Genomic DNA, 16,808 nt, shown 5'->3' with positions numbered 1-16,808 from the left:
TGGGGTTTAGTTTGCTTATTGACGCTGGTTGAAGGTCCGCAGTTGGCCAGATGCTCTGTCTGGGAATTACGTCTGTCGTTTTTGCGTCCCGGGATCGTGCGTTTCCCCGATCTTCACAATGACACTAAGGGAGGGCTCAAATTGTGATTTTTGAGTCTGGTTCAAACCTGAATTCAGGATTCTGTTTTTGATGGCCCTGAACCAAATGTTCTCGCTCTTAACCGGCTGTCATCCAGCTGTTACAGATGGTGGACGTTTTGGATCGAACTGGACAGTATCGCATCCAAAATCTCTGCTTCTCAGAATCGAGACCCCTGTGATGAGGCCTGTTGTTTTCCCCTGTGCTGCGGAGAATTTCTCACTGTAGACATTCAAGATGGTCTTGTGGTTTAAACTCGCTGGGCTGGATCCAGTCATAGCGTTTCTCATCTGCTTGTTTGTGTCTTTTTGCGAGTAGAGGAGGTGCTGGGTGCGCTGGTGGGAAACTAGAACCTTGGGTTTTATATTTCCATATAGGATGAGTGAGTGACACAACCAGGTGTACGTTGAGACTTGGATGGGTTACAGAGTACTTGGATTTCACATTTGCATTGTTAAAATAGATTGAATTATCAATTTAAATAGTTTAGTTCTTCTTTAAAAAAACAACAACTACATTTGTTTTATGAGTTTGGAAAGAAACAAAATTTATGTTACTCAGTGTGTCTGCTTTTCATCATGCACAGTATTGCCTTTATTACAAAAAGTGATTTAAAAGGAACACATTTATTATTTGTTGTACAATGTGTACAGCAATATATATATATATATATGTAGCTGTGCAATTATAAGAAATATATGCAAAATATAATTTACTGTGTTGTCCCTAAAAAATAATGTATTTTCCCACCACCATTTCCCAACACAACAAAGATTTGTGAACTACATACTGTTTGTAATAGACTGGGTATCTCACAGATCATTTAAAAGCACAAAACGTATTGCAATCGCCTCTTAAACCTAAAATCTACACTTGATATATGCAGACTGCAGGTGTCGTTGAATGGTTATATCTAGACATTAATTGCTATAATGTCTCGCTTAGTTATAAATTAATAATTTGCTGTTCTGGATGTGCGCTCGGTAACCTAGCAACAACCCTCATTAATTTACATTTAAAGCTGTGGCGTTTATGCTTATTTTCATAGCGCCAAAGTGGCAATTGGCAGTAAAATGCATTGAATTAACAGGCTCAGTTCAGCAGGTTTAAAGGCCTCATGCAAATCTTAAGTGTGCATCTCTGTGCCGTTTTAGGTTCTGGTGAGTGTAAATGCGACTATTACAGCATGTTATGACAAACTGGGGTTTTGCCAAGAACATGATCAGTTTTCAATTCACCCTAAATTAAGAGAAGCAAAATGTTATATTGTTAAAATCATTAAGATTTGTTGCAACATGACATTATTTTCGTGACAATCGAGCCCCCAAAAGAATTTGATTATTATTATAAGACAAATATTAGCATGGAAGTATTTGCATTTATGTTTATTTAAAAAAAAAATGGTATTGAGAATGTAACAAGTATAACCACTGAGAAAAAGAAAAGCGCATTATGGCGATAAGACATTTTCTTGATCCATTTTTTAAATTTATGATATTTCTTTGGGTTGAACTGAAACATTAATGTGTTCTCGATGGGTCTTATGGGGTTCTTAGTGGAGTTTTAGTGGATTGATAAGCTTAAAGTTTTAAAATAATAAATCTATAATAAAGGGTATTATTTGACATCATCATGGCCTCACAGCTGAGGGAAAAATAAGTTACACTATACAAGTATGAGATTGTATAACCTATAAAAATGTCTCTCTTAGGTCTCTTATAAGATTTGTTTATGCTGCAGTTCTCAATTCAACCTCTAGGTGGCATGACTCATTTGAAGTCCATTCAGTTTTCTTCTTACTGGAGTGGTTTTTACACACACACACACACGCACACACACACACTATTTAAAAGTTTTAATATTTTAAAATATGGATCATATTAATCCTTCACATAACCAGGTTTAGTTGGTTAAATTGCAAACAGATTTTACTGCGTCGAGGCCAGATATGTGCTCTGCTTTTCTCCCTTACCCTTTTACGCAGAGTCCCGTGCTGTGAAGTGACTGGTGCAACTTTAAGTTTCTGCAAAATAAATCACCCTTATGGGACAAAGATGCATTTCGCCGCATGAGAAAAGAAGAATGAGGGCAGGAGGATTTATGACGGTAGATGTGAAGCCTTGATGCCGCTGTCAGACATTACTGCAGCCTGCCATGGTTGTGCCTCGGGCCTGGAGGGCTTTCACAGGAGCGTAAGCTAAGCCTGTGCCGGGCCTGCGTGCAGCCAACATGGCCTCCACATCCAAAACAGATCCACTCTGAAGTCTTTGAAGTTGACTTGCCCAGCCCCTCATAACTGCACATTCGCAGTTTCTCTCTCTCTTTCTTAATGCCCGTCTAGCTCATTCATCTTTCCCGGGCGAGTTCTCAGCCTGTGGTGCTGAAATATGGCAGATGAACCTGTTACATGTTAGTTTAAGAGATAGTGTAGGTGTAAATTACACTGGAGGCTCTGGCTAACCTTATTTATGAGAGGCCTGTCATGTGTTTAGGTGTTAGAGCGAGACGTGCAGCTTAAATCGTTTACTTTGCTGTAAATCAGGGCGTGCACGGCACGTTTGTGCACTGGGCTTTGCACACTTGTTTACACGTGTGCGTCTTTTTGCGCTTTGTGTACTGATGGTTGTGGTAAACCTAGGAATGGTTTGTTAAACCTCGATCCGAGGCCACCATCATGGACTGAGATGGGCGTTACGTCTTTTGTACAATGCAATTTTGTTGAAATATGTCGCTCGTAAAGCTTTGTGAAGTTAATGTTACATGTCTTACTGTAGGCAGCTGAAATTGATCGGTCCCGTTATGTGTTGTTGAGGATTTTTTCATGTATGCATTACAGTTTGAAGAAATTGATTTCTATCCCTAGAAAAAATGCAGCAGTAACATAAAAATCTAAGTTAAACTATACTGTAAAAAATTTCTGTAGAAATTACAGTATTACTGGCAACTAGCTGCCAGTAACTTACTGTAGATTTTACATTAATGTTATTTACTGACAACAGTTTGTTCAAAGTTAAATGAACATGAAACATTTTCAGTCTTTATCTTCTACAGTAAGTTACTGGCAACCAACTGCATAATTACAGCAAATTTTTTTACAGTGTATTTCAACCTGTTTTTATAAGTTATGTCAACTTATCACAATTCAAAACTTAAAATAGTTGGTTGAATTGACTTGCAAAACCCAGTTATTTTAACTTCATGCTGCATTTTTTACACTGTAAAAAACATGCAGCATAAAGTTTATACACCTTGATTACTTAAAGTAGTTTTTTGACTGATAAGTTAAAATGTTTTGAGTGATAAGTTGACATAACTTAGAAAAACAAGTTGAAGTTGTTTAACTTCATTTGTTAAGTTAAAGTAACATAAAAATATATCTTGATATGATATCATTTTGTACAGCGCAGGGAACCCACATACTAATAAAATAGTCATTTAAATGCACAATAAGTCGGTTTAAATAAAAATGCAAAATTACAAAATGTAAATTTACATTGAACCCACAACCTTTGTGCTGCTAATGCAATGCTCGACCAATTGAGACACAGAAACAGATTCTGTGGGTCATAAATAACAATTAGATGTGTAATAATTTTATAAATGCTGTTTTATATCATGAAAATTGAGTTTTTTAGTGTTTACGTTCCCCTGGTTGTACTGTCTATAAACTGTAGCTTTTACTTAAAAAAATACAATAAAATCAGAACAAAATAGTTGCAATAGGAAATTATGAATATAAATAAAAAAAGGAAACATATAAAAAATATAGGGCTATTCATAAAAAACAAATTTTTAATATGTGATCATGGACCACAAAACAAGTCATAAGGGTACATTTTTTAAAATTAAGATTTATGCATCATCTGAAACCTAAATAAATATGTATGGTTTTATCTGGATTCTGAGAAAATCGACTTTAGAGTTGTTCTTAGCAATAAATATTACTAATGATCAGTGTTGGGTGTAACTAGTTACTAAGTAATTAGTTACTGTAATTTAATTACTTTTCCCTTGCAAAAGTAAAGTAAGGGATTACTCTTATTTTTATTGTAATCTAATTTCAGCAAAACCTCTTCTACATCCTTAACCCTCCCCATTTCTACCAATACTTAAAATTAACAACTTCTTTAGCATTAATAAGCAGTAGTTGGAGTATATTGAGGCAAAAGTAGTTAATAGTTAGTTAATAGAGAAAATTTGACCCTAAAGTGGGACCAGAATAATTGATATACTTTCATTTATTATTTCTTCGAGCCATTTCATGCCTATCCTTGTATCATGTACTATAGGATTTAGAAAGTAATTAGTAATAAGTAATTAAATACTTTTTGAAGAGAGTAATTTGTAAAGTAATCTAATTACATGATTATGTAATTTACTTTTTTTGAGTAACTTACCCAACACTGCTAATGATAAATAAATTTCTGATATATTTACCAACATTTACAAAATATCTTCTTGGAACATGATCTTTCCTTTAAAGGATTAGTGAATTTTCTTTAAAAAAAATCACGACAATTCACTCGCCATGTCATCCAAAATGTTGATGTCTTTCTTTGTTCAGTCTTTGTTTTTCCCATTTTAATGGACTTTAATGGACCCCAACACTTAACAGTTTTTAATGCAGTTTAAAATCTCAGTTTCAAAGGACTCTAAATGATCTCAAACGAGGAATAAGGGTCTTATCTAAAAAAATAAAAATAAAAATAAAAAATATGCACTTAACAATGTATTGTTGGCTTTTGCTGCAAATATACCCATGCCACTTATCACATATGTACATGTCCCACTACTGTAAATATTTGAAAACAATATGTTCACGTGACATTTTAATCGAGAAATTCTTGTAAAGTCAGACGCTTAATAGGAAAAACTGTTTGTACATCTTGTGTATTTAGATCCACATTTTAGGATGAATGGTAAAACAAGGTACAAAAGAGGAAATATAAAAATAGTATTTTGCGGCGTCTTTTGTTAAAGTGTCTGATGTCAAGAGTTCAATATCTCGAGCGCTCTGTTCTGACATTGATGTAGTTATGTTTATATTCCTGGCTCTATTGTACAACACTGATTGATGTACCTGGATTTTGCTCCATTTTTTGATAAGTGAAAATGTTACTGAATCCTTTCCACAGCCTCAAAGGAGGTGCACCTGCGGTTGACCCGCTGAATGAAGCCGAGCTGATGAATCGCTCTGTGATACTGAAGAGGACATCCTAACGCATTGAGAATGACTCATTGAAACGTTAAACCCACTCAGAGCACTTAGACAGTCTGGACTTGAGCACTGTTGGGAGAAGTGGTGATTTTATACGTGTGGGCGTTCACCATCCACCCTCCATTCATTCTTCGTGTAGCCCAGAAGTGGGACAAGAATGTAATTGTGAAGTAATGCTGTAAAATGCGATGTTCTGGTTTCAGTGCCGCTGTGTTCGGCTCCTGCCTTACGTGAGAGATAGCGTAGTATTGGAGGCGCTGTGTTCTTCTAGTATTTCTTACCATTGTTACATTGTTAGCGTTGCAGTGGTGGGAGTCTTTGTGGGTTGCTTGCGGTTGTGTGCGTCTTGCCTGGAGCTACAGTGTATCTTGTGTGTCAGAGAGAGAGATCAGGTATTGTTTTCTAAGTGTCTGAGGGTCCGGTGCTTTGAAGGGTGAGCGAGGAGGCCGTGTCGGACCTCCTCAGCTGCAGGCAGGTACATCTGGGTCCAGTCTAAACACAACACAGATCTGTCTCATGTGTTACTGTGCTCACTACTACACCCTTTAGATTTATGATTCCTGATGTCACCTGATGCCACCTTTACTGGCACGATTGTTCTGCGTATATTACTGATAAAACATCAAGATGCACATAAGATGGGTGTGTTATTATTAATAAATAATGACGTTGTATGATAATATATGATGGCGAAAAAAATAGGGCTGCAAAACGATTAATCGCGACTAATCGTTTGCAGAATAAAAGTTTTGGTTTACATTATATGTAAACACGTGTGTGTACTGTGTATAATAAATATATATAAATACACACAGATGCAAATATATATTTAAGTTATAATCACATATGTATAAACATTTTTATATTTATACATATAATTAATATTATATATAATTATAAATACTTAACATATAAATAGATGTTTTTCTTAAAATTATACATGCATGCGTGTATTTTTATATACATAATTGTTATACACAGTACCGTCGGGTGTTTACATATAACGTAAGCAAAACTTTTATTCTGCAAACGATTAGTTGCGATTAATCGTTTTGCAGCCCTAATATTATTGTTTTGTTATTATTATTATTATTATTATTATTATTATTATTATTATTATTTAACAAAAAGATAAAATAAAGATGATGATATTATTATTATTATTATTATTATTATTTTTGTTAGTATTATTATTGTTATTATTATTATTAGTAGTAGTAGTAGTATTGTTAGTATTATTATATAATATTATGTATTTTTAAAATTATTATTATTATTTATTTTCTTAAAATAAGTAAAGATGGAAAAATATAGAAATAAAATACCAAAAGTATTATTATAATTATTATTATTACTAGTATTATTGTTATTATTATTACTAGTATTATTGTTATTATTTTTACTAGTATTATTGTTATTGTTATTATTATATTATATTATATTATATTATATTATATTATATTATATTATATTATATTATATTATATTATATTATATTATATTATATTATATTATATTATATTATATTATATTATATTATTGTTTTTTTATTATTATTATTATTGTTTTATTATTATTATTGCTTTTGTTGTTATGATGATTACAGTACAACATATCAAAATAATACATTTAAATCAAAAAGTAATTACAAGTTTTAATTTGGAGTATAAATAAAATACTTTAAACAATGTATTACCAAAAATTCCTGATAAGCGTATTGACAAGACATTTCTTTATAGAAAACTATTAAATCATTAAATCGGAGTTGCTTGTTGTTTTTTGGGGTGACTTTAAGATTTTACATTTATGCATTGGCAGATGCTTTCATCCAAAGCAGCATCCACATTCAAGCTAAACTTTTTATGTATGTGGGGTTCCCAGGAATCAAACCAATAGCTTTTGTGCTTCCTACTCATTGCTTTACCAAATAAGCTACAGGAGCACTGACTGACACCTGCATTTGGTCACTTTCGGGCAGATGTCCAATGCATTTTGAGTATTTTTCAATGCATTCTCTCATTTATCTTTCATTTTTATTCCGTAAAGGTAAACGTTTGCCTCTGATTAGGCCTTTATTTAGATGAGGATTTGGACGAGGGTTCGTCTCTGCCTTGAATCTCTTACGGTGGCTCATCCTTATGCCTCTCTCTCCCCCATTGCTTCTCCTTGACGTGAGCTATAAAGCACTCTTTTTAGGCCGAGAGACATAAATAACAGCTCACACTCTTTTTGGAGGGGATTTCCTGAGGCCCAGAACACAAAACCCAATACAAGATCGGGGTGTGAAAGAGATCGAGGCCGAAGTGTGTATGCGAGAGAGGAAGCGTGGAAAACTCGGTCCTCTGCCTTTCTGAGCCAGTCCTGAGAAAACAAACAGCAAACCCCCAGTGACTGACCGCAGTGTGAGGCTTTTGCTCTCGCTGGTTTGTGTGAATGCGTGTGGCATTTTCCCTTCACTGTTTGGCTAAAGAAAGAGGGCAGTGAGCCACCCCCCTTCTTTCCCCCTAAATGGTCGTCCAGACGGACTAGTACTCTTTTGTTTCCTTTGTCCCTCCTATTCCAGTCTGGTTTATTGCACTTGATTCCAAGCGCGGTCATTCCTGAGATGGTGCAGATAGCAGCTGTAGCTGAATTGCCCGCCATAAAGCATCTGCAAGCCTGCCGGATCCCCGGCAATGGGGGCGGGGAGGCACGGTGTATTCATTTCTCTACAAATTTCTATACTTAAAATTTAATGGTCGTCATTTCTTCGAGTCGTGACTCGATTTAAATCAGTTCGGGTTTGCGGGAGGCGAGACGGTTTTCGGTTTTCGGTGTTCGCCCGCTGCGACGTGAGATATTTAATGTTCTGAAATGTTGATATATTGGATGAAATAAAGTTGCCAGGATTTCTTCATGCACGAGCCTAATATTGGTACCAGGCTGGAGAAATGTTAGATCAGTCATAGTCACGTTTGGCCTGCAGGGGGCGACATGTAGTCAGAGCAGTAATTGTCACACTTATAGATTTGTGTTTGCCTTTCTGCAAAGATAGGCTATGAGAATAGCATACTTCTCTTACTGTACTATGTGGTATGTATGCTATGCACACTATGTGTGTTTGTTGTACGCATGTAACCCAGATGATCTCTTGCATGGGTCATGCACAACCATCCTTCCTCTTCTTGACCTTCTGTATCAAATGTGATAAATAAAGCATAAATAATATCAAACTTTTTTAATATTTAACCTGACATGCACAAAACTAAATGAAAATGCATTGCATATTAGCATGCAATATAGCAAAAGCTTTAAGGTTGCATGAAGCTATGCTATGCTTTGCTATGCACACTATGTGTGTTTTTTTGTACGCATGTAACCCAGATGATCCCTTGCATGGGTCATGCACAACCATCTTTTTGATCTTCTGTATCCAATGTGATAAATGAAGCATAAATAATATCAAACTTTCTTAATATTTAACCTGACATGCACAAAACTAAATTAAAATGCAATGCATATTAGCATGCAACATAGCAAAAGCTTTAAGGTTGCATAAAGCTATGCTATGTATGCACACGGTGTGTTTTTTTTGTATGCATGTAACCCAGATGATCTCTTGCATGGGTCATGCACAACTATCTTTCCTCTTCTTGACCCTCTGTATCCAATGTGATAAATGAAGCATAAATAATATCAAACTTTCTTAATATTTAACCTGACATGCACGCAACTAAATTAAAATGCAATGCATATAAGCATGCAATATAGCAAAAGCTTTAAGGTTGCATAAAGCTAAGCTATGCTATGCACACTATGTGAGTTTTTTTGTACGCATGCACTGAAAACCCTAATAAGTTGAGTGAACTCAAATGATTTGAGTAAATTCGTTCCTTCAATTTAATTGAGTAATGGGCTCTCCCAAAATGTGCATATTTAAGTTTACTTAACTTGGTGCTTATGTAGACTTGACTTAAATTGTTTAGTTCACCAAACTTTACGATTATTTAATGTACTTAAACAATAAAGTTCACTTAACATTGTCAGTACTGTGGAGAGAAATACAATAAAATGTTCTGAACAGGCTTCATGTACGCAAACACTGATCACCTGAACGGTGACTTCACAAAATTATAATTTACAACAAAACAACATCAATAATATAAGAGCTTGAACCTATATGACATTTTATTAACAAATATTTGAGAAGTGAAAGTTCTTGTCAGTTTTTATTCTATGGAAAGGCAGAAAATAATCAAAATATTCAGGCACAAAGGATTACGGGTATTCCTCACAACATGAACTAATAATTTTCAGTTCATTTTACTTGAATGTTTAGTTTAATGGATTTTGTAAGCTTAAAAGTTAAATCAACTAAACCTTTTAAGCTTTGGCTTTAAAACAGAAAATATTAAGTGATGTTTACGTGATTGTGTAAGTAAAGACAACATTAGGGTTTACAGTGTGTAACCCAGATGATCTCTTGCATGGGTCATGCACAACCCTATTTTCTCTTTTTCACCTTCTGTATCCAATGTGATAAATAAAGTATAAATAATATCAAACTTTCTTAATATTTAACCTGACATGCACAAAACTAAATTAAAATCCAATGTATATTAGCATGCAACATAGCAAAAGCATTAAGATTGCAAAAAGTGCACTCCAAAACTGAAGCTTGTGAAGATGGAGACGTTGCCAATGTAACTTTTGTTTCAACTTGCATTTGACCTCACGCATAGCTGACGAATAATTCCCCCTGTTCCTGCGGCTTCGCTCCGTTTCATCACCACCCCGTAACTATCATGATTTTAAAAACACATCGAGTTTGCATGTGAGCAAGACCGGGCGTCTTTATTTGGCAGCCTGTACCGTGTGATCCTTGGCGGTAGGAGGATCGTGCAGTGCCTCGGAGGTACGGCCACCTACCAGACAGATGAGGATGGTGACAGGGGGACGTAACAACCTGCAATTCGGCTGCCTAAAGTGATCTGTCAATGTCCGCTGTCGTCTTGCAACTCACGCAACATAACTCACATTTTAAACCTTTTAAAATGTAGGCCTGCAGGAATTAGCGATAATAAGCACATTCGCTTATACGCCTGTGGTGGCATGCACACACACAAATGAATTTAAGAAACAATTTTTTCCTATTTACACACGTGGATGACTCACAAAACGTGTACTGAGAATACATTCTTGTTGGCTGTGTCAGAAAATGGTAGGAATGTGAGATTGCTCTCGAGGGGCTCCTGTCTGTTCTCCACGATGTTGACTCTTGATAAATAGGCTGTCTGTTTGTTTTTTCCATGTTTTGGAATCCACATCCTCCTTGAACTGGGTGATCCAGAAGCTTTTGTTGGTATAGCAACAAAAAAGCGTATAGGTTCGATTCCATGCACCACCGTGCTGTGAATCTTTAAATAGTTGCATTTCCAGCGGTGGCCAGCAGGTGGCACTCACCCTCAACATGCAACTACAAGTTCACAGAAAGGTTTCTTCACACTGCTATGAGCGTGCTGATGTATCATGGTGCAATGAAAAGCAGGAAATGAAAGAGGGACATAAATGTGTTTGGTGCATGCAGGGACTAATGGAGTCTGCCTTTGCCAGTACATTAGGAACAAAACAAGAGAGGCGATCGGCACAACGCCACCAGTCCGAGACAGAACAGCGTATGCCTAATAGAGAAGGGAAATAGAACCTGGTGTCAGTGAAATTTCGGGCCTGTAATTGTGTGTTGATACATTTGTTTCCTGTTAGTCCACTTATTTACGGTCAAAGGTTTCTTTTTGGCTACGTAATGATTAATTACGTGTAAGAATAGCTAAGGTCAGAAGAGAGGTGTGGTGGTGGTGGCAATTAGTTACATTTAAGGGGGACTTCATGCTCATAACCTGATGTGGTCACGTTCACGTCTGTTTTAGTTGTAGCAACATTACTTCAGTACCCCCCTTGACTTACTATATCTGTGATATTGATAGATAATTTCAGTGCAAATCAAAATTATTGTGTGTTTTGCAAGTGCCAGCAATTTGTTCAGCCTCTTGCTTTTTCCCAGTTTTATAGGTCAAAAGAATGTGCATTGATTTATGGTACCCTTTTGTGCTGATTTCACATATTTTTCACATGCACAACGCAAACATGCACCTTCTGACTATCTTGTGTGGATCGCAACGGACCAATGACGACATGCAACATGCAAATCGCACACCGGGAACGTTCGTATTCACTTTCGTATTCCCCTGTGCCTGGTAAGCAAGCGCTTATGAGCGAGGTTGATGCCAAGCACGCATGCATCCGTGCACACCGGTTTGTTGTGTCCGTGTTTTCTGCGCTTTGGCTTGTGGGGCTGTTGGAGACGCTGATCGATGCTTCTTCACTGCTTCCCTTGGATTCAGTCGAGTTCAACGGGAGGGGAAGGTGATTCATCAGCCCAGAAAGGGAGTGAGAGAACGTGAAGGTGGGCGAGAGAGGAAGAGGAAAGATACAAAGAGAGGGAGGTGAAGAGATAGAGGGAGGGAATTAGAAATGGAGATGGAGAGCGTGCTGTGGGGAGAGAGAGAGTGCGCGCGCGCCCGATCAGCTACAAACACATTAAGAATGGGGGGTGGCGCAGCGTTGCGATACACAGATGCAGCGCAGGGGTGCCAGAGATACGCAGAACGAAGTGAAGCGTTATATCACGGCGATAAAGAGGAGGTAAAAGATAAAACGCTCCTGAAAACTGAGCCAGTGGCAGGACAACCCAAGTATGACCCAAACCGTTCCCACGTGCCCCGCATACCAGAACTCGCTGTATGTTTTCCATTTTTTTCTGCACGCATAGCCTGTCTGCATGAATCATGGGTAAGAGTCCAGAGGACTCTCCCACTACACACCTGTTCTAACTCGGTGCCATCCATCAAGTAGCCGCTACCCGCTGCCTGCCAGACGAGGCAGCTGTCCTTCAGGTCTTCTCCTTGTCTGGGCGTCTGCTCTGCAACAGGTGTTTGCGTAAACACGACCCACCCAGACTACATGGCTCACACCTCAGTATGCCGGCCTGTCTTAACAAAACAAGAACAAAAGGGTTGTTTGCACAGGAGAGATGGCTGGTGTGTGGCATCATCCGTGCATCTGGTGTTTTTGGACGTGTCCTTTGTATATTCAGACTGAGTGTAGAATAGTTTAGGTTAGTCAAACCGCAGTAGTGGTGTGATGATGCCACAATAGGCCAGCAGCACAGATGTTGCCATTATAACAAACTTTTTTTTATATAGCAGGTCTGCGTTGCTGTTTTTCATAGTCCTTGCATGTTTTTGGTTTATTTAAAGGTTCCTTATAGAACCATACAGTCGAAACTAAAGCTTTTGATAAACGTTTGGTTCTAATTTAGCTTAAAAGTGCTGCCACTTTCTCTCTTTCGCTGCCTTTCTGTGTTCCCTCGGTTCTCAACTCTCTTCCGTTTGATGGATGGACATCTCTTGTACTTCCAATCTGCTATCTTGCCTGATGCGGTTAGGGTCTATGAAGCTGCTGCAGGCAGGGATGAGAGAGCGAGGGAGAGAGCAAGAGAGAGAGAGAGGGAGGGAGAGCGAGCAAGCGAGAGATGGAGAGGGAGGGTAGCAGGACGAGGACAGGGTGATATGGAGGACACGACATCTGGAAAACAAGCAAATGAAAAAGGATGCTTGGGCACCACGCTACAGCAGAAACAAACAATCTCTGCTTTGTTAGCATCAGCTATAGTGTTAAACAAAATCTGCACACACCCGTCTCCATCAGTACAGTGCTGTCATTGACAGGCTTTATATAGGAATATAGAAATAATATAAGGAATACATTAAAGTCATTTGAAAGAATGTGTCATGTTTTGATGGATATTAAGCTGAAAGCATTCATGTTTTATTGATTTCCACAGTGAAGAACACACGTTGTGCCGGCGTTTAAGGCGAAGTGCAGACGAATGACCAGCAGAGGGCGCTGTTTGCCTCAGTCAGGTACCTGAAATGTTTCTTTTGTACCTGAATGCAAATGAACTGCATGGTAATTGAATAATCTGCAGATCTTAGTTTATAATCTTAATGAATAGATGGACTAGATGGTGCTTTGCAGACAAGTGCTTCATTAATATGTTTTTGTATATTTCACTAATTCAGAAATATTACAGCCTTCTTCTGTTTCTGTGCACTGAGATGTTTCAGGTTTGCTTTAATGGTTGATTCTTATACTGCTTATATTTTGTATTTTCTATGCTTAGGGATAATATGGGGAAGAAAAACTTAATTGTAGTTTAATGGTAGATTTATAGGCCATATTCATATAATATTAATAAATTACAGTTTTAGTGTCCATTTATTTACATTTTAAGATTAATATTTATAACAAAAAAATTGTGCACAATAATGCAAAAACAGTTTGTTTATTTATTTATTTTATAATCTCTGCTATTTTATTATAAAATAAAGTATTTTAATGATTTTATTTTATGATGGTGCAAGAGCAAATTGTGTTATTTACAAACCAGACAGTATTTAATTAACTTTTTTATTTTTGTAAATTTACATTGAGTTTACTTTCACATTAAATGAACGTAATCTAAATATATATATATATAAATATATATCTTATAAAAAGTCAGACCTGCTTGTTTGATCAAAGTGATGATCATGTTTTTAATTCAGGACGTATGATAAATATATTAATGTATATGAAAAATTATTTAATAGTAGTGTTTCAAAATGTAAAACTTTTAAATGTAATTTTTTTGTAAAATGTAAAAAATCCAAAATTATGTAAATTACGTTAATTTAACAACACCTTACTTGATTTAATTTTAATGTAAATTCATCCGTAAAAAATCCAGTCTGTTTGGTTGGTTGTACTGTTGTGTTTTACTGTCAGTTAATAAGCGGATAAAATACTGAAATATGTTTTTACTAAAACAATTTCCAGTAGATGGAAAAACTTCAGAAAACAATAGTTTTGAAAATTAGACAGTTTGACAAATTGAACAAGTCTTAAATGCATTCCTCACAGTTATAAAATATATTGTCTACCCTAAATAAAGGTCCATTATGACATAAATCAAAATGAATCGGCATTATACCATAAACATAAAAACAGGTTGGACAGTTTTTTTATTCCCTTTCTAAAACATCAAAGCAAAACTTTCACTTTTCCATCTCTCATTGTCTGAGATTATCTTCTGGCATCTTTTGCATTGCGCCATTTGTAAGGCACATTATTGCAGCCTTTTGTATAGTTGAGTATATATTCAGTGTCATATATCGTATATATCAGTATTTACAGTAATTAAACACCTTGATGTTTTTATGTTTAATCAACTCATGGAATCAGATTTCTAAGGAGTAAAATGTAACAAACAGTAAACGTTGCAATTTTTTGCTTAAAGAAATCGAGCGTCAATCATACACCGTTTCGGCTTTGATTTTGGGATAAAGGTGGCTTAATCTGTCAATGCTTATGTCTTCCCAAGTTTCTTTGATTTTCCAGGTGACAAGAACATGTAATGCTATATGTAGGACACTGACCTAAACTGCTTGACCTCTGGCAGGCGCAGTCAAAGGTCAACTCACTTGACATCTCTGCCCGTATCTAACTCGCAAACGCACTCGACCAGACGAGCATTTTAACGCACATCTGCACGCTTGCGACAAACAATATCAAGTGCACACATAAAATGGCACACGCAAGTAATCTGTTCGTCTCCGCTGTGGGCATTTTTTTATTTCACTAGAGGATAAAAAGCCAGCAGCGGAGCTCCATTCATTTTGTACGGTGCCTTAATTTCACACAGCCCACCGAAAAATTGGCAGTCGATTTGTTTTTTGAAGATCCCTTCATTGATAGTAATTAAATTTGGTCTTGTCTCTCGTTTTTCCTATCTCCTCCTCTCTTCCCATCTGTATTCCACTACTCCCTCCTCTCATTCCCATTCGCTGTCATTCCTCACTGTCATGCGGCCGCTCCGAGCCATCGACCTCTGCTCTCAGCCCCGGTTCAGCTGCGGGTCAGAGGAGGGAGGGGGGCTCGTGTTATTGGGGGTGCCAGCTTCCTTCCCTCACCACGGATACAGCTGCTGCTGCCATGGCAACTGTGCTGGATTGCAGACTGCAGAGGGACCAGCGGGCAGATACTTGGAGAAAGATGCAGAGATTTAGCGAAGAAAGATGCGTTATAGGGCCCTGTTGTGGCGTGAAGCGGGTCTAAAGGTGATGTGTGTGCTTTTTATGATGTTAAAATACCTTTAATCACACCATGATACGCAGACTCGAGTAAAGGCCACGTGAAGATTAATTCACTTGAAAAGTTTGAATTGAGCAAACAAACAACCCACCTGACATAACATAGCAGCATAGCAACATAGCAACCAGTGGCGTGCGTTCGGGGTGGGACCATCCGTTTGTCTGACCAATTACTGATGCACAGAGCTGTTCAGAAAACTTGTCTTACTTTTCTAAATGACGTTGTGCGGTTCGCAAAAACGTAAGCTGACTCTTTTACTTTTTTATTGAGTTATGCTATCATTATTATATTACCTGTCTAATCTTAATGTTCTAGCTAGAAGAAGATGGATTTCCATAGAGGCTTGCTTTCTTAGAAAGTACTCTTATCATATTAGGAAGTTTTCCCTTAGGGTTACGGCCCTCGTCTTGCGCACAGTGGATAGTAAGCTTTGCAACAACATGAAAAAGTTTTACAGATGGTTGGGTGATTCTCACGAAATCCAGACTTAGAAGGTGTCCAGCGTCAGATTTTTTTTTAAAAAAAGCCCTTGAAGCCAATTTTTTTTGCACATATAAGATGAAGGTCGGAACTTACTATAAACATTATTTTTAGAGGATTTAAAAAATATTTCCTATAGAATTATTTACTTTTATCAAAAATTATCATTACCGCAACATGATATTACATTAAATATATGCATTTACAAACTCATGTTTCGGTAATGACAACTAAAAAGTTGTCTAGGTACAATGACAAACAAAATTTCAACTTTTATCTGGAGAGAAAAAAAGAACTGCTTACCTGTTAGCCATCTTGAGTGTCACAGTCAATTATGTCCCTTCCAACAATTAAAAAAAAAAAGTTAGTACCTTGAGGGTTTAACAATTGAAAATTGTTGCGGAGGATGAGAAAATTGGTCTTGGACACATTTATATTCCTTATTATTGTCTCTACATTTACCAATTATAAATACTTCCATGACAAAGAACCCAAATCCATTCATGGACACGTTGCGGTAATGAACATTTTCCTCTTAAATGTGGAAAAAACAACAAAATTGGTTTGTATGATGTCATTTAAAATCATGTGCAAAATACTACATAAAGAGATGTTTATAACTGTATGCTTCTTATTTTGATAGCATTTGCTTTTTTATCAAAATGTTTCATGACACCTCATAAGTCTAATTTCGCAAGAATCACCTGGTTGTGTTCCTACAGCTAGCAAAACAAAGATCAT

The 16,808-nt window shown here is 36.8% G+C and overlaps 1 long non-coding RNA gene across 3 annotated transcripts in view; it reads left to right on the top strand.

Moving 5' to 3' along the window:
- LOC129430334 (uncharacterized) overlaps positions 1–16,808 on the top strand; it is a 113,840-nt gene that overhangs the window by 4,702 nt on the left and 92,330 nt on the right. For 2 of the 3 annotated variants that reach the window (XR_012372959.1, XR_012372958.1), the window contains exon 2: positions 13,240–13,318. This is a non-coding gene — a long non-coding RNA (uncharacterized lncRNA). Of the gene's footprint in view, positions 1–1,277; positions 1,300–13,239; positions 13,319–16,808 lie in introns of those variants that run through there. The other variant, XR_012372960.1, reaches the window with a different exon arrangement.

The sequence above is a fragment of the Misgurnus anguillicaudatus genome, chromosome 13, assembly GCF_027580225.2.
Source record: "Misgurnus anguillicaudatus chromosome 13, ASM2758022v2, whole genome shotgun sequence".
NCBI classification, from domain to species: Eukaryota; Metazoa; Chordata; class Actinopteri; order Cypriniformes; family Cobitidae; genus Misgurnus; species Misgurnus anguillicaudatus.
This window is presented reverse-complemented; position numbering and strand designations above follow the sequence as displayed.